This window comes from Bubalus kerabau, chromosome 12, assembly GCF_029407905.1.
Source record: "Bubalus kerabau isolate K-KA32 ecotype Philippines breed swamp buffalo chromosome 12, PCC_UOA_SB_1v2, whole genome shotgun sequence".
In the NCBI taxonomy this organism is placed as follows: Eukaryota; Metazoa; Chordata; class Mammalia; order Artiodactyla; family Bovidae; genus Bubalus; species Bubalus kerabau.
Genome location: NC_073635.1, coordinates 68200017 through 68219918, shown reverse-complemented (window position 1 = coordinate 68219918; position 19902 = coordinate 68200017). Strand labels below are relative to the sequence as shown.

The following is a 19902-nucleotide window of genomic DNA, read 5'->3' as shown; positions in this document are numbered from 1 at the left end:
AGAGCAGTCTGCAAGCCCCCTGGAAATACAATAAGCATATGAATCTTATCAAACAGTTATTAACGTTACATTCATTTTCCCATTAAAAACAAGCAGAGCAAGCTCTCCTTTATATTTATTAAGAGATCTATAAAAAAAAGTAAGGCTAATTCCCAGGATCTACGATCTAAAAAACTGACAGACGCATAAGAAGATAAAATTTTAGAATACAAAATTTTGTTTGAATGCTAACTGTTTTGTTTGAATTTACATATGTTTAAACAAATAAGATGGTCTATATGCTGACAGAAGGAAGCCAGTAGAGAAAGAAAAAAAAAAAAAAATGAATGATTCAAGAGAATCTTTGGATTCACTAAAGCAAGGCTTGGAATGAGGTTTGGGGAGGCAATGGTATTGGGAACAAGGGTGAAAGAAAAGAGCTGGGTATCTGAGGGAGAATATAATGGGTGACAACTTACGTAAGAACAATTAAGTCTTATGATAAAGAAGCAATTTACAGTTAATGAAGTAGCAGTCCCACTGGGAGTACCTAGAAATCTATGCAGGAGTTTAATGATAACAATGAAACATTGGCTCCACTGCCATCCAGGGAGTGGAGACCTGAGCTGCTGAGCCACCCTACAAAGTACAAGACACTCTTGCACAATGAAGAATGTCAGTTAGTCAGTTCACTAGCTCAGTCGTGTCTGACTCATTGCGCTCCCATGGACTGCAGCAGGCCAGGTCTCCCTGTCCATCGCTGACTCCTGGAGTTTACTCCAACTCATGTCCATTGAGTCGGTGATGCCATCCAACCATCTCATCCTCTGTCATCCCCTTCTCCCACCTTCAGTCTTTCCCAGCATCAGGGTCTTTTCAAATGAGTCCATTCTTTGCATCAGGTGGACAAACTATTGCAGTTTCAGCTCAGCATAAGTCCTTCCAATGAACATTCAGGACTGATTTCCTTTAGGATGGACTGGTTGGATCTCCTTGCAGTCCAAGGGACTCTCAAGAGGCTTCTCCAACACCACGGTTCAAAAGCATCAATTCTTCAGTGCTCAGCTTTTATACCCCAACTCTCACATCCATACATGACTACTGGAAAAACCTTAGCTTTGACTAGACAGACCTTTGTTGGCAAACTAATGTCTGTGCTTTTTAATATGCTGTCTAGGTTGGTCATAGCTTTTCTTCCAAGGAGCAAGTGTCTTTTAATTTCATGGCTGCAGTCACCATCTGCAGTGATTTTAGAGCCCAAGAAAATAAATTATCTCATTGTTTACATTGTTTCCCCATCTATTTGCTATGAAGTGATGGGACCAGATGCCATGATCTTAGTTTGTTTGTTTGTTTGTTTTATTTTATTTTATTTTTAAACTTTACATAATTGTATTCGTTTTGCCAAATATCCAAATGAATCCGCCACAGGTATACATGTGTTCCCCATCCTGAGCCCTCCTCCCTCCTCCCTCCCCATTCCATCCCTCTGGGTCATCCCAGTGCACCAGCCCCAAGCATCCAGTATCGTGCATCGAACCTGGACTGGCAACTCGTTTCATACATGATATTTTACATGTTTCAATGCCATTCTCCCAAATCTTCCCACCCTCTCCCTCTCCCACAGAGTCCATAAGACTGTTCTATACATCAGTGTCTCTTTTGCTGTCTCGTACACAGGGTTATTGTTACCATCTTTCTAAATTCCATATATATGCATTAGTATACTGATCTTAAGTTTTCTGAATGTTGAGCTTTAAGCCAACTTTTTCACTCAGCTCTTTCACTTTCATCAAGAAGCTCTTTAGTTCTTCTTCACTTTCTGCCATAAGGGTGTTGTTATCCGCATATCTGAGATTATTGATATTTCTCCCAGCAATCTTGATTCCAGCTTGTGCTTCATCCAGCCCAGCATTTCTCATGATGTACTCTGTATATAAGTTAAATAAGCAGGGTGACAATATACAGCCTTGATGTACTCCTTTCCTGATTTGGAACCAGTCGGTTGTTCCATGTCCAGTTCTAACTGTTGCTTCCTGACCTGCATACAGATTTCTCAAGAGGCAGGTCAGATGGTCTGGTATTCCCATCTCTTTAAGAATTTTCCAGAGTTTGTTGTGGTCCACATTCTCAAAGGCTTTGGCATAGTTAATAAAGCAGAAGTAAATGTTTTTCTGGAACTCTCTTGCTTTTTTGATGATCCAATGAATGTTGGCAATTTGATCTCTGGTTCCTCTGCCTTTTCTAAAATGAAGAATGACTTCACTCCAAATGTAAAAAGCATCCATATTAAGACACACTATGAATCTTCATCTTCTTTTATGCTTATACTGACTTTGGTCTTAATTATATACAGCAAGATCATTAATTAGATCTTAATTATATGCAGCAAGATCATTAAGAAGATCCTGAAGAAATGGCAAACCACTCCAGTACTCTTGCCTGGAAATCCCATGGACAGAGGAGCCTGGCAGGCTACAGTCCATGGGATTACAAAATTCGGACACAACTTAGTGACTAAACCACCAAGATCACTAGAATACAACTTCCAAGACTCATCAAACTTCCAATTGTAAAGCAGATCATTTTAATGTTAATAAAATATGACTTAAGCCCTCTGGAATTTTTCTAAACAATGGATTTACTTATAATTTAATTATCTTACAAAGTTCAATGTTATGAAAACTTTGCAATAAAGATTTTATTTGTTCATTCCATTAACTGTTGAGTTTAAGGTAAGCAGGAAAAAGGAAACACACTGATCCTGTTTGATGTGACTGTGTGTTCAGTTGCTCAGTTGTGTCCGACTTTTGCAACCTTAAGGAACTATAGACCACCAGGCTTCTCTGTCCTTAAAGTTCTCCATGGAAAAATACTGGAGTGGATTTCCTCCTCCAGGGGATCTTTCTGACCCAGGGATCAAACCTGCATCTCCCATGTCTCTGTATTAGCAGAGGGATTCTTTATCACTGAGTCACCTGGGAAGCCCAACAGTGCTTGCTGAGCACAATTTCAGGGAATTCACTACCATTTAAACATCTGCTTCTCCTGGGAGCTATTCTGCCAAAAAACCTAGAAGGATACAGTTAAGGAAACCCTTAAAACATCAATAATATAATCCATTCTTTCCAGCAAGACCAGTAGACAGGCTCTCTATGTTTTAAGCCATTTTTTACCTTTTACTACTAAAACAGAGAAGATCCACTGAGAAAGTCTAATCTAAGGAACTTTAAGAAATAACAAAAATCCCTATTAGCTGCCAAAACTAATTTAAATATGTAACTCAACCTTGTATATTGTTGGTAACCACCAGACCCAGAAGTAGGGAAATATTTACAGAGTCACCAATCCTGTTTTTAATTAAATTGCAAAGAAAAGACTAATCATTTTTTACATAATAATGAGCCTTTTAATCCATTTGTGATTTAAAATAGCTGCCAATAGTGACTAGTGAGTGAGCTTTTACTTTCTTATGTTAGTATCAAATGTTGTCTACCTGCCGTAAATAGTATTGTTTGTAGTGAGTATCAGAATCAGATGGGAAATTAAGAAATTTTTCTCTGTAGGCAGTTAGATTTACCACACAACCTAGGGAAATTGTGTCTGAGTTATCCTGAGCCCAATATATTAAGGGTAATAAACAAACACCTCAGTTCTTATTCTAAGTTAGTAAGTTTCAGGACCCAAAATTTAACTGAGGTCACCAAGAGAGGAAATTTTATAGGCAATTTTAGCCAAGATAATTCTTACAAAGATTTCCTCTAATGCTTGAAAACACACAGTCTACCTTGGTCTTTCACCCATACACAGAATCAAAATCAGCAGCCCTGAGTTCTGATGACTGTAACTAAAGACAAAATCTACTTCTTACATTTCCATATTATCAACAAGAAGCACAGAGCTATTTGGTGAACTTCTGCAGGGAAATCTCTGATTTTCCCAGTAGTGTCTAATCTTCTACAATACTAATTCATCACTTAAGGTAAATACATAGACATATCTCATTTTTGCCATCATATTTTATAGATTCTAGCTAGTGATCAGGTTAATTTCATTTCAGTAGGAGCCAATTTTTTTTAGTAGCAGTATAGAAACAAACAAAATAATCTCTCTAGACTCAAGCTAATTATTTTGTTTTTCTTATACAAAATATAACACATACACACTTTAACCTTAGTGGAACACAAGGTAGTATTCTCTTCTCTAGGATACCAAAAGGTAGAATGAGAGTGGTTCTAAGCTTTATGCATGTTGGTGCAGCTGTGGATTTGCTTTATGTCTTTATATATTCAGTTAAATAATTTTTAAGAAGCATCCAAACAAAGAATGTCTCCTGAAAGGAAGGAACAGGAAAGTAAAATTTGTGGGACCATGCTAGAAAAGGAAAAGACCTAAGACTTTGGGAGGATTATAATTGACAAGGTTAAAAAAAAAAAAAGTGATATTCTATGGTCAAAATGATCATTTACAAAGACGTGTTTTTATACTTCACACAGTTTATCAACATTTTGTATTATTTGCTCCTGAATGCATCAGTCATTCAGCTCTACACCTTTTGCATCAGAGAATTTGTCACCAATTTCCATGCTAAACATTCAGAAATCTAAAAAAAAAATTTGACTTTTTTTTTTGTAAAACTGTTTTATTCTTTTTTTAATTACTTTATTTTAATTGGAGGCTAACTACTTTACAATATTGTAGTGGTTTTTGCCATACACTGTCATGAATCAGCCATGGGTGTACATGTTTTCCCCATCGTGAACCCCCCTCCCACCTCCCTCCTCATTCCATCCCTCTGGGTCATCCCAGTGCACCAGCCCTGACACCCTGTCTCATGCATCGAAACTGGACTGGCAATCTATTTCACATATGGTAATATACATGTTTCAGTGCTATTCTCTCAAATCATCCCAGCCTCAGCTTCTCCCACAGAAACCAAAAGTCTGTTCTTTACATTTGTGTCTCTTTTGCTGTCTCACATACGGGGTCATCGTTACCATCTTTCTAAATTTGACTCTTTTTAAAGATATTTTGTCTTCAATGCCATTAGATGAGATATTTAAATACTTATCCTTTTACAAAATAGGGAATATAGCCAATATTTTGTAATAACTGTAAATGAAAAGTAATCTGTAAAAACTGCACAAAAATAAAAAAAAATTAAATACATATTGTTCAATGTATTACTTAGGTATTTTTCAATCAGAGATACTGCATTATGAGTACTGCCTTCATAAGATGTTTTCTCCTGGCAGGAACACCTATTACTATGTTATAAATACATCTTGCCTGTGCAGTATTCCATGCTGAGGAGACAAAGCTCTGAAATGGTTATTAAACTGGCCAGAAACTGAGCCAGGATTCGAATCCAGGTCTTCTGACATTAAGCACCTTTCATTATACAATAACTGTCTCCCACTTTGGCCACCTCATACGAAGAGTTGACTCATTGGCAAAGACCCTGATGTTGGGAGAGATTTGGGGCAGGAGGAGAAGGGGACGACACAGGATGAGATGGCTGGATGGCATCACCGACTCGATGGACATGAGTTTGAGTGAACTCCAGGAGTTGGTGATAGACAGGGAGGCCTGACGTGCTGTGACTCATGGGGTCGCAAAGAGTCAGACACGACTGAGCAACTGAACTGAACTGAATGAGGTTCTGGTCTATTAATGAGACTGAAACGTCTCTATCACCCTCCATGCAATTGACTTCTTCGTCCCCATTAAATAAGAGCAGAATCAAAGAACAAGGGTAAAAGGAAATAAATCTACAAACCCAACCAAGGAGAGGAAAGTCTTACCCCTAGAATATCTTAAGTGTCACACAGACCGTATCATCCTACTAACCCAGTAAACAGAAGAATCCAAATCAGAGAAATATTTCCATTGAAAAGGGGAGTGAAAGATTTCCTTGTGTGGTCCAGTGGTTAGGAGTCCACCTGCTAATGCAGGGGACATGAGTTCAATCCCTGGTCTAGGAAGATCCCACATACCACAGAGAAACTAAGCCCATGTGGCCACAACTACTGAGCCCACGTGCTGCAGCTACTGAAGCCCACCCACCTGGAGAAGCCACTGGGTGAGAAGCCCGAGCACCACAATGAAGAGTAGACCCTAGTTTTCTCTAGCTTTCTTGCAGCAACTAGAGACCAGCCCGTGCAGCAATGAAAATCCAGTACAGCCAAAAATAAATAAAAATTTTAACAACACAACAATTCTCAATGAGAAAAAAAAAAGGATTAACTTTTTTTAAAAAGGGAGTGATATTTACTCATTTCCCCCCAATAATGTCAATGCTCAGAGCAAAGACAATGGTCTCCAGCCACTGTAGGAATAACGCTTATGAAAAGATAGATTAAGTCAAGTGCCTCATTACTATCTAAACATTGACTGTATTTCAACACATCACAAACTCCTAGAAGGAATCCTCCCTCTTGTTATTCTCTCTGTGTTAGAAAAAGTCTTTTCTGGACTCTTGTCTGTGCTCTTATCTATGATGCAGAAAATAAATATCTGAAAACTGTTTTTGCCTAGTGAGGCAACCAAAACGTGAAAAGCCAATAATATCTACTGCTTCTAAGTCCAGGTTCAGAATATGACATGCAATTATATACTTTTATTCCACGAATGACATTTGCTATCTTCTTTTCCTGAGGCAAGAAACAGGAACACATTTCTTAAAAATGTTAGCTGGACATGTTGTTTTCTCTTCTTTACCGCCTTTCAGATTTTATGGATTAGAGTTGAAAAGTCAACACTTAAAAACAAAGTGTGGTTTGGAAATGGTTATCTGTAAATACGAGTTCATTATTCCCCTCTGACAACCCTAAGTAAAGTCAACAAAATATGTTCTGTCCATGTTTGACATAAAGAAATATTTTCCAGATGACCTGGAGATTATGGACTTTCTGCAAAAGCAATTTCATTGTAAATGAATGTGTACATACACATATGTAGGCATTCCCCAATCTGTGAGTGGTTCTGCTCTTAAAGAGTTTGTTTATAAGTTTCTCCTAAACCTTTAAGTATGTGTGTGTGTGTGTGTGTGTGTGTGTAGACAAGGAGAGACTAAGACAGAAAGAAATGATGTGGCTATTCTCCCAAAGCACATTGTTATCTCTCCAATTTTTTTTAAGTACATTAACAACATTTAACCAGTTTTAAAACTACAGTTCTACTGCTTCCAGTATGGTCTATGGACCAGCAGCATCAGCATCACGAGCTTTTTAGAACTGAAGAGTCTCAGGCTCCACCCAGTCCTATTGAAACAAGAGCAAGACCCTATGGTCCTTACCTGCTATGCGCTCTGTTTGCCTTTTGTCTGTGGAAAAACTAGCCAGAGAATAAGTTTAATCAGAGAAGTAGAATGTGCAGAAACAAAGGAAAGCAGTCAAAGGAGACCAAGTAATAATAATGTACTATTATTATAATAAACATAGTCCAGGATGGTTCCTTCTCAAAGGCTACCGATAATATTCTGAGTCATATCCTGTGAGCTGTGTTACAGATACTGAAACCCCCACCAGGTGGACAAAGTTAACTATGGGATAACTAGACTATAGCCATGACACAAGCTGCCACAGTTCTCAGAACTGGCCTCAAGGAAATAGAACTGAAGATTAACTGTACTTAAAACCATCAAGATGATGCTTGTCAGACCACTGATGATCAGTTTCAAGATGACTCTTTCTTCATGGAGGCCCATCACTCAGCCCATAAAAGCTCTTGCCCATTGATTGTCAGCAGGAGGGAGTCGGCCTTTGAACAGATATCCCCTCCTTCTCCACCCCAACTTGCAGGCAACCAAAATAAAGTCAACTTTCCTTTCCACCAACGTGGCTTCTTTATTGGCTTTTAAGCAGTGAGCAGTCAGGTTCCACTTTCAATTATACTATCTGCATCCAAATTTGCATTTTCACAAGATGCCAGAAAGTTCCAGACACACATTAAGGTCTAAGAAGAAGCACGTCTCCATACCTTTCAACCTTGAAGTTTTCCAACTAGTTCCCACATACTCTAACTCATCTTTTTTTCAAAACTGAACATCATCTGCAACTGCAGAGACATCACCTTCAACTACACACGTGAGCCTCTCTCTCTTCTCGTATTTCCTGTAGCTCTGAGTGTGTCCATTTCCACCTAGTCACCTGAGCAGAGATCTGGAGGCTGGTTGAGTCCTCCCTCTATGTTCCATGCAGGCAAAAACTATGTCTGTGTTGCTCTTCATTAAGTCCCCCAACCTGGTGACTTCATGATTATTTGTTGAATGGAGAAAACAAGTAACCATGGAAACACCTCCTCATGCCTCTCCTCTCAGCCACACTGCTGGAGTCTCTTAATCAGGCTCTGACTCCTCCTTTCCCAAATCGGGAAAGGAATATGTCAAGGCTGTATATTGTCACCCTGCTTATTCAACTTATATGCAGAGTACATCATGCGAAATGCCAGGCTGGATGAAGCACAAGCTGGAAGCAAGATTGCTGGGGAAAATACCAATAACCTCAAATATGCAGATGACACCACCCTTATGGCAGAAAGTGAAGAATAACTAAAGAGCCTCTTGATGAAAGTGAAAGAGGAGAGTGAAAAAGTTGGCTTAAAACTCAACATTCAGAAAACTAAGATCATGGCCTTTGGTCCCATCATTTCATGGCAAATAGATCAGAAAACAATGGAAACAGTGAGAGGATTTATTTTCTTGGGCTCCAAAATCACTGCAGATGATGACTGCAGCCATGAAATTAAAAGATCCTTGCTTCTTGGAAGAAAAGCTATGACCAACCTAGACAGCATATTAAAAAGCAGAGACATTACTTTGCCAGCAAAGGTCTGCCTAGTCAAAGCTATGGTTTTTCCAGTAGTCATGTATGGATGTGCTGCTGCTGCTGCTGCTAAGTCACTTCAGTCGTGTCCGACTCTATGCAACCCCATAGAAGGCAGCCCACCAGGCTTCCCCATCCCTGGGATTCTCCAGGCAAGAACACTGGAGTGGGTTGCCATTTCCTTCTCCAATGCATGAAAGTGAAAAGTGAAAGTGAAGTTGCTCAGTCGTGTCTGACTCTTTGCGACCCCATGGACTGTAGCCCACCAGGCTCCTCCATCCATAGGATTTCCCAGGCAAGAGGACTGGAGTGGGTTGCCAGTTCCTTCTCCAGTATGGATGTAAGAGTGGGACTATAAAGAAAGCTGAGCGCTGAAGAATTGATGCTTTAGTACTGTGGCACTGGAGTCCCTTGGACTGCAAGGAGGTCAAACTAGTCCATCCTAAAGGAAATCAGTCCTGAATATTCATTGGAAGGACTAATGCTGAAGCTGAAACCCCAATACTTTGGCCACCTGATGCGAAGAACTGAGTCATTTGAAAAGACCCTGATGCTGGGAAAGATAGAAGGCAGGAGAAGAAGGGGAAGAGAGAGGATGAGACGGCTGGATGGATCACTGACTCAATGGACATGAGTTTGAGTAAACTCCAGGAGTTTGTGATGGACAGGGAGGCCTGGCATGCTGCAGTCCATGGGGTCGCAGAGTCAGACACAACTGAGTCACTGGACTGAACTGAACCATGAGACTCCTCATTTCTTCAAAAATCTTCCTAAGTCTTTCAAAACAGAGCTATGTGTCTACAAAATTGTAATCGCCCAGTGGCTGCGCATGAGTCTTTCCAATATTTGTTTTCCAAGTACATACCACAGAGAGGTCAGGTTCTGTGCTGGTTCCAGACTGAGTCTCAAGGTTAAGTACCACTTCTGATTCTTAATATATGGGGTTTCCAAACAGCATAAATCCTGGAGCCATCACAAAAGCTGGATAAATTGAGGTGCCTGAACATGTAGCTCCAAAATCCAAATCTACCATTTTTCACATCTCAGTGACCTTTTCAGATTTATCTGGCCAAGAACACACTGCACACCCAAACTCCCCTCCCTGGAATACCCACATCCTCCACCACTGAACTGCCTTCACATAGCTTAACTGTGGCACTCTTGTCAAGGCTTTGACTTTTGCCCAACATAAATAACCTACTCCCTCTTTTATGTCCTCATTGTACCCTGAAGAGACTTCTAACAGAGTTTCTGTTAGCAAGTTATTCACATGTTTATCTCCTACTAAAAGCCAAGCCCTGGCTTGGCCGTGGGACCCATGTGTTCATTTTTTTTTCCCAAATACTTGGCGTGGTACTTCATAGTGAATAAGCAAACTTTTTTCTCTTTTGGCCATCCTGCACAGCACGTGGCATCTTAGCTGCCTGATTAGGGAGTGAATCCTCACTCTCTGCAGTGGAAGTGCAGATGCCTAACCACTGAAACCACCAGGGAATTCCCTAAGCAAAATTTTAAAATTTTGTAAAACAGCATAAAGAGCCACAAATGTGCAGTAGTTCTGTTGAGAAAATGAAACTTTCTGAGCCCTAAGGGTTCTGATTTAAAGTCAAAAACTGAATCCATCTGGGAGTTGAGATGAACCCCACTGAACCATGGGCTGGACACTATATAGGACTTGAATAACAGGTCGAAACTGATCACTGAGGCAATCCCCTGACAACGTGGTGGAAAGGCTCACCAATGAGGTGGGAGAGAGGATGGCAAACAAGAGGGAAAAGGAAGAAAGGAAAAAATGTCAGCCAAGATGGCTCAGTCGTATCCAACTCTTTGCCACCCCTTGGACTGCAGCCCGCCAGGCTCCTCTGTCCATAGAATTCTCCAGGCAAGAATATTGGACTGGGTAGCCATTCCCTTCTCCAGGGAATCTTCCCAACCCAGGGATCAAACCCTGGTCTCCCGCACTGCAGGCAGATTCTTTGCCATTTGAGCCACCAGGAAAGCTCTGTTTTAATGAGAGGTCCTTGGTAACATAAGGGCTGAAAAGTTGATAGTTGAAGCATATGTGTGTGTGTGATATACATAGCTATACATATAGCACATATTTTGTCCATTACATAATAAGTTTGTCTACATTAATAAGCCCTCAATAATGCTATCACACATCTCTTAAGTTTATAATGGTCACCATAATGGAAACATTAATAAGGCAACTGCTGATGAGTTACCTACTAAGAAATCTGTATTACAAAATCATTTCAACATTATATAATTTAACATAAAAATGACAAAAATAATGTATCAAATAATTGTCACAAAAACTGATATAAAAGATGGATCAACCTTTTGTATTACTGGACCAAAGTTTAAGAGCTATCCAATTCCAGCACAAAAAAAAATTGTAAACTTGTTACCCAATATCAAGTCTGGGAGACCACAGCATTGATACTCAAACTGAACTGCTTTATATCAGACCCTAATGAGATAAATACAAATATTAGGGGTAAGCAGAATTTTTTATTAGAAGTTGACAATATCAATTGAATATAACACTAATGTATTTGTATCTTTTAATTCATTGACAAATTAATTTTATTATATTTTATGAAAGAGTCAATCTGCAATGGACTGGAAGGAGGAGGAGGAGGAAGAAGGAAAAAAGAAAGACTGGTCATTCATGACAGAGAGTTTGAGAAGCACTGTTCTACTATTGGAGAAGGAAATGGCAACCCACTCCAGTACTCTTGCCTGGAAAATTCCATGGAAGGAGGAGGCTGGTAGGCTACAGTCCATGGAGTTGCAAAGAGTTGGACACAACAAAGTGACTTCAATGGTTCACTGGTTCACTGGTTCTACTAGATGAAAACCCATCAGAGGCCTGCCCAGTTAGTGGCTAACATTGGTCTCACATTAGAACTTGCTGTGGGCTGCCAATTCCAGGTAAAAGATTACAGGCAACTTGAATCTGGTTATTTAAGCTGCTCAAGACATGGAGCACTGTGGACAGCACCTTACTGATGTGACTTCTTTGGGGCACTATTTTCTCAGGGGAAATGAAACTGTCCCTCTTCAAGAAAAATAGTCTTTAGTTTTAATAGATGGACATGGAGGAAATACTTTCTAGGGTTCATTTCAACCCTAAAATTCTCTGATTCTATTGTTGGCTTATTGCTGAAATGTTACACGGATTTCTTTGCGGTTTGAAAAAATAGTTTATCTGACACTGGAATCAAAGAAGGAATTTTCAGTTAATCTGTACTATAAACAACATAAAATAATTTGGCACTCTCAAATCCAAGAAATAAAAGAGACAGGCATTACTTGGGAAAGAGAACTCATTCCTTTACTTGTGGGATAGTATTAAAGAAGAAAGGGAGGCAGGGAGGGAGGGGGAGACAGGGACGGAAGGACACAAGTAATAAAATGTGAGCTGCTAGTGATAAATTAGGCTGTGAGAAGGTTGAAGTTTTATTTGAACAAAACACAGTCATTAAAGATGGAAATTTAGCAAACTCTAATGTGATGTGATTCTGAGTGAGTGAGAGAGTGGCACTTGGTACTTCAGAGGCTTTAGACAGGGTGACCTCACCACAGTTTTAAATAGACTGTCCATTATAAGCATAAATTATCACCCCATGAAACTTTGATTGGACACTGACCTGGAAATTAACAATCAAGCATAGTGTAGAAAAAAATTTAAGTGAACCTTTAGCTTATAATCAGCATGAGGCTGATTAGAATAAAAAGTGAAATCATCACCATTTTTTTTTAATTGCTATTGTTAAAATAGAAATTAGCTGAATGAGCAAAGAAAAATATAATGTTTCAACTGTCATAAAAAAAAAAAATCATTCCCTCTCCTGCCATGAAGATTTGTTCATGGAGACTAATTTCTTCTGGAAAGTAGTAGTTGAGCAGAAGAGAAAGCTATAGAATTTGGTTTAACAACTTAATAAACTGCTCATCTGGAGAAGGAAATGGCAAGCCACTCCAGTATTCTTGCCTGGAGAATCCCATGGACAGAAGAGCCTGGTGGGCTGCCATCTATGGGGTCGCACAGAGTCAGACACGACTGAAGCGACTTAGCAGCAGCAGCAGCAAACCGCTCATTAATGAATTGCTATATCAAATAATATTGTGGAATGTTTCCCAAGCTGAATCCAGTGTTCTGTTCCAAACCATTACACGACATCAAAAACATATCATCAGGTTTAGGTATAGTTACATTGTTTTCCAGTATGGAAAGTCACAGTATTCTCCCTTAAACCATTCCTCTCGGTTCATATATTTCAGTTCAGTTCAGTTGCTCAGTCGTGTCTGACTCTTGCAACCCCTTGGACTGCTGCACGCCAGGCCTCCCTGTCTATCACCAACTCCCAGAGTTTACTCAAACTCATGTCCATTGAATTGGTGATGCCATCCAACTATCTCATCCTCTGTGGTCCCCTTCCCCATATATTTAATGCCATTTAAAATTCTGAAATTTCTACCTGCTACAAAATTATTTCCTCTCAAAAAAACCTGATTCCAATTGTTTACTAGTATTATATATTGTTTTCTCTTGGTTTAAAGCCCTTTTTCTTTGAGAAAGTATCTTCTTTAATATAGAGCTATATTCAAATGAATTTAACACATTTACAGGAATCACTTTAAAATGTAACTAAAACTGTGTTTGGTGATTTATTGTTCTTAGTAAAAGCAAATGAATACACAGCTCTTGAGTCAATAATTTTTTCTGGAGTATGTAAAAACTCTACTTTTTTTAGGGTAATGTGCTCTGTGCTGTGCTGTGCTGTGCTAATAAGTCACTTCAGTCGTGTCTGACCCTTCACGATGCTTTGTACTGTAGCCCTTCAGGTTCCCCTGTCCGTGGGATTCTCCAGGCAAGAATACTGGAGTGGATTGCCATGCCCTCCTCCAGGGGATCTTCCCCACCCAGGGATGGAACCCAGGTCTCTTATGTCTCCTGCACTGGCAGGCAGGTTCTTTACCATTAGGGCCACCTGGGAAGCCCAAGGTAATGGGCAGTATTTGCATTATTATGAGTCTATAGTTTCTCTGATGAGCCAGATAGTGTACTGATTTTTTTTTAAACTTCATTATTTTCTCGGATTTGTCACCTCTCTTTTTTTCCCCTTTTGCTTAGACCCTTGCCAAACTCTCCACCACTAAAAGCAGCTAAGATACAGGTATTCTACGGGCAAAGATATCAGGTAGTCCATAGTCTGGCACCCTCATATCTCCTCCTCCAAATTGTGTTGGTTGATCCCTATGCTAAGTCGCTGCAGTCATGTCTGACTCTGTGCGACCCCATAGACGGCAGCCCACCAGGCTCCGCCGTCCCTGGGATTCTCCAGGCAAGAACACTGGAGTGGGTTGCCATTTCCTTCTCCAATGCATGAAAGTGAAAAGTGAAAGTGAAGTCACTCTGTCGTGCCGGACTCTTAGCAACCCCATGGACTGCAGCCTACCAGGCTCCTCTGTCCATGGGATTTTCCAGGCAAGAGTACTGGAGTGGGGTGCCATTGCCTTCTCCAGGTTGATCCCTAGACCTCTCAAATAACTATTGACCTGTGATCTCTCATCTACTACTTCTAGTTTCCATACTGCTGCAGGGGCATCCTGTATTAGTTGCATTCTTTTTTTAAAAAGTTTTTGTTTATTCAAGTTCTGTGTTCATTCCAGACAGAAAATCTTTATTTTTATTAATTTTGAGTGAAATCACTACTTATTTATTTCATACTTATTTACGTGGCTGCCTCAGGTCTTAGTTGCAGTAGGCAGGATCTTCCTTGCGTCCTGTAGGATCTTATGTTATGGCACACGGACTCTATTTGAGGCCTGCGGCTCCATTGCTCTGTGGCATGTAGGATCTTAGTTCCCTGAATAGGGATCGAACCAGAGTCCCCTGCATTGCAAGGTGGATTCTTAACCACTGGACCACCAGGGCAGTCCCCATCACTTGCATTCTTAATCTATTGTATACAACACATAATTTTCTCATTTAAAAGCCTTTAGGATCTGGTCTTCAAGCCTAAAGTTGTAAAATTTCATGATGATGTTCTTGGCTTTTTTTTTTTTTTATGAATTTGGTTATGAATTAGAATGCATAAGCTGTGTCCTTCAGTTCTATAACAATTTTTTTTTATCAGTTTGAAGATGTATTTCCTTTCACTTGGCTCTTTAAACAAAAACACTATCAGTTGTAGATTATGTGGTCAACTTGTTGTACTTTCCTGGATATTATTCCCTTTAATGGTTATACTGTTCTATTGATTAAATTTATTTCTGCTTTCAATATTTTTCATTTTCACGAGGTCTCTCTTGTTCTTTAATTGTTCTGAATGTCACAGCATCACATTCCTTTTCATAGAAACAATGCCTTCTCTTATTTCCCTATGTTAATTTTCTCTTTTGTTTATTTGAATCTTTCCTCCTGCTCCTCAACCAATTATTAACTTAGTTTCTCCAAGCTTCTTTTTAGTAGTTCTTGCCCATGTACAACCTGTTTCTTTCTTGTTGGGGTGTACTCCAAATACTTGGTGATCCATGGATATATTTAAGAGGGAGAAAATTTTAAAATGACTGGGAACACTGTGGGCAATGGCTGTGGTTTATCAACTGATGGATTTCACTGCAGGGTGGGCAGACAGGCATCTGAGATCCTTCAAGTATCAAAAATCTATAGATCTTTTCTTTAGAGCTAGTTTCTCCAGAAAATAAACATTCACTCATTCAGGTGGTTCAGTGTTAAAGAATCCACCTGTCAATGCAGGCGACAGGGGGTTCGATCCCTGGGTTGGGAAGATCCCCTGCAGTACAAAATGGCAACCCACTCCAGTATTCTTACCTGGAAAATTCCATGGACAGAGGAGCCTGGTGAGCTACAGTCCATAGGGTCACAAAGAGTCAGACATGCCCGAGTGACTGAGGGCCCACAGGCGCATACACATAGACACACACAAACACACACACACACACACACACAAACACACACACACATGCACACACACACACATTCCATTTGGGAGTGACAGGACTGTCTGCCAATGCTACTGGAAAAAGATGGCAGGAGAGAGCTAGGGATCTCACTGCTAATTACACAGAGTACCCTCAGCTGTGCAGAGTGTTCTGGTGTCTAGAATCACTCTAGCTCTTGGTCTCCATAGAATAAATCTCATTTCTGACTAAGTGTGAGAGCACACGCTAGCCATTTGCTATCTGCACATACAGGGGAAGGGGGCCTGGAGAGCTATAACATACCCAATTCAGACTTCCAACAAATTTCCTGTTTTTGCCCTATATTTCACTCCCAGCTTCTCCAATATCTAATATTGCCCCTTCCTGTCTTTGCCAGGTTTCTGAAGTGTAAATTTGTTCCTGCTCATGGGCCCTTTCCTCCACAAGCACAAGGGATTTGACTCTCTCTCTGCTCTAGTAATCCCTCCTTCCAATTTATTTTACCCAGAAATTCCAGGCATTTTCAACCCATCATCTCCTCTCCAGTTCTCTTTGCTCCAGTGTGTTTCCAGCCTTTTCAATCTTTTCATTCCAGCAAGGTGTTCAGGAACTAGCTGAGGCAAATACATCTGCTCAAGTTGCTGTGTTTAACTAGAATCTCCAGATCTTTTTTTCTAAGTCAGAAAATATGCTCCTCCTAATTGAATCAAGTCATCTGACACTGAATGCCGAAAAGAACCTATTAGTCATGTTATTCATTCACCCTCTGGATTTAAAATGAAAGTTGCTCAGTCATGCTCGACTCTTTGCAACTCCATGGACTGTAGCCTGCCAGGCTCCTCTGTCCATGGAATTCTCTAGGCCAGAATACTAGAGTGGGTAGCCTTTCCCTTTGCCAGGGGATCTTCCCGACCCAGGGATTGAACCCAGGTCTCCCACATTGCAGGTGGATTCTTTACCATCTGAGCCACCAGGGAGGCCCCCAGATTTAAACTAAGTGTCTGCCTTTGGGCGGGTGGGGTTGACGAGTTCACCAACATCAAAGGTAAAAATCGACATCAGTAAAAATAAACACATATTTACAAATGAAAAACTGGCACCTATTTACAAATGATGCAGCTATCTAGAATGACTCTTAAAATGTATTTGGTTGTGGAGAGGAAGGGGAGCTTCAAACGGGCTGTTCTCTGTGAGTCCACTTTCCACAAAGCAGGAGACCAAACCTATCAATCATCAGCAAAATTCAGAGGGCTACTCCATCTTCTTGGCATCCATCAGAAATTTCTGGGCTAGTCCTCCCTTGTAAAATGACAATGCCAGATAATAACGGTTGAACTCACAGGAGAAAAGGCATGTATGATGGGAGAAGAGGACATGACTATGACAGAAAGCATTGAGTCGGTGGTTTTCCTGGCCATTTATCATTCCTCCTGCCTTCTCCACACCATCATAAAGAAATCTCAGTCTGTGCGCTGAAACAGTGGCGGGGCTTATCATAGTACAATAACAGCCAGAGGAAAGTCCAAAATGGAAAAAGACTGACTTTAGAACACGAAAAAAAAATCTGAAGTTGGATTTCAATCAAGGTTCGAGCCCCCTCCATGCATTGCACTCTCTGCTGGAAATTTTAACAAAACCAATTGAGAATTCACCACAATCCCATCAGTTTTTGTTAAAATCAATAAAAAAAAAAAAAAGAGTAAATGTAGGGGCATAGACGGTCAGCACTGATGCCACAGACATTTCCTTTCCTCCAAATTAAAAGCTGTCATAAATTCAACTCAAGAAAAAAGAAAAGAGAAAGAAAACAAACAAAAAACAGAAAAGCATGTCTCTCATGAAAACTGAGGGCTCAGGATGACCAAAGGAGGTGTGTGAGGTTTCCATTGATCACAGGCTTCCTGTGAGAGTTATCAAGAAAGTTAAGACAACCCTGACCAGCATACAGACACGCATAGAGGGTATCCAGCTAATCAAAGCACGATTTTCCCCAAAACTTCTACTGATAGAAATTGTCATTTTTTTTTCCTTTTTCTGTTCAGAAATCATCAAGATAGCCAATGAGCTTATCAAACAGTTTTAAATAGACTGAATACTAAGGCAGTATTATATGACTTGGTATGTGCAAATTCTGATTCTTTTAATGGAAAAAAAATGCTTTAAAAAAAAGAACTGTTAAAATCTGAATTTGATTTCTTAATGCAGGACCACATACAAACCATTCGTTCCATGAAGATATTAAAAGTCAGCCAATTTTTAGCAACATAAAGGATAAAACAGGGACCACCTCTCCCATTACATTTCTAAACCTCCCCTCACGTTTATAATACAGGTCTACATACTTGGAAGTGCTATTGAAATTGACTTGCTAATGAGAGTGGCTCAAAATACTAAGATAGCTTGCTCCTAAAATGTAGATCAGATAATGAGAGCTTTAGCATTTTAGTGTATAAGCTGTAGAAATCAAATGAAAAAAAAGGTATATGACACCTTCTCAGAAGAGCCAAGTGCATTAAAGTATATGCTGAGCAATGCAACAAACATTTAAGCCATGAGTTCTGGAAAATATCGTAAGATTCTGAGTTACTGCTTTTGGGGAAATGCTTGTAAGTTTGATAGAACAAGGTAAAACATTTTAGTACAATGCCAGTCTGAAAGAGATGTTCAAGAAATGTGTGTAGCACGTAATAAGGGATAAAATGACAGTTTTTCATTTTAATTCTTATTTCCTGATTGTTAAAGAAATAACCTGGTTTAAAAGTTACAGTTTTCCAATGAAGACAGTGGTTTAGAGTATAGATATAGTCTAGCTGGTTCTTTCCTTCAATGCCTAGAGCATGTTTTTTACACCATCCCTAACTGAACTCCTGCTGCTGCTGCTAAGTCGCGTCAGTTTTGTCCGACTCTGTGCGACCCCATAGACAGCAGCCCACCAGGCTCCCCTGTCCCTGGGATTCTCCAGGCAAGAACACTGGAGTGGGTTGCCATTTCCTTCTCCAGTGCATGAAAGTGAAAAGTGAAAGTGAAGCCGCTCAGTCGTGTCCGACTCTTCGCTACCCCATGGACTGTAGCCCACCAGGCTCCTCCATCCATGGGGTTCCATTCTATTATTAATTTATATGTCCTCCTGGCAACAGGGCTTCCCCGGTGGCTCAGTGGTAAAGAATCCACCTGCCAATACAGGAAACACAGGAGACTCAGGTTCAATCCCTGGGTCAGGAAGATCCCCTAGGGGAGGAAAAGGCAACCCACTCCAGTATTCTTGTCTAGGAAATCCCATGAATGAAGGAGTCTAGTAGGCTACAGTCCATGGGGTCCCAAAAGAATAGGACACAACTTAGTACTTAAAGAACAACCTCCTGAAATACCTGATCAGCAGACCTTTGAGATCAGGGAAATATTAGGGCTTCTCAAATATTTCTGAAGAAATATAGTTAATTACTAATTAAATAACTGAATAGGTCAGCCTTATCTATTCATTGGTAATAATTATAATTTGTAATAGCTAAGAATGTACCAATTTTAAAAGCAAAATCAATAATGAATATAATTGCAATTACATTCAATAAGGGCATTTTATATACCTAGTCTCTTCCAAGAATACATTTTATCATTTCCCTAGAAAATAGAATGATACTTAAAGACAATTTCTCCACAATATGACTACAGCAAATTTGATGCAAGAAAAAAATTACAGTATTAAAGGTATTTAATTACATTTGAAAGAAAGTGAAAGTGTTAGTTGCTCTTTCACGTCCAACTCTTTGGATCCCATGGACTGTAGCTCACCAGGTTCCTCTGTCCACAGAATTTTTCAGGCAAGAATCCTAGAATACGTTGCCATTCCCTTCCTCAGGAGATTTTCCCGACCCAGGGATCAAACCCAGATCTCCTGCATCACAGGCAGTTTCTTTACCATCTGAGCCACCAGGCATGCATGCTAAGTCACTTCAGCCCTGTCTGACTCTGTGCGACCCTATGGACTATAGCCCAACAGGCTCCTCTCTCCATGGGATTCTCTAGGCAAGAATACTGGAGTGGGTTGCCATGCCCTTCTCCAAGGGATCTTCCCGACCTAGGGACACAACCCCTGTCTCTTACATCTCTCGCATTGGCAGGCGGATTTTTTACCACTAGTGCC

General features: G+C 40.1%; 1 protein-coding gene across 1 annotated transcript in view; it reads right to left on the bottom strand.

Annotated features, from left to right (window-relative positions):
• Window positions 1-19902, bottom strand: part of GPC6 (glypican 6) — a 1245321-nt gene that overhangs the window by 1148759 nt on the left and 76660 nt on the right. The window lies entirely within an intron of this gene.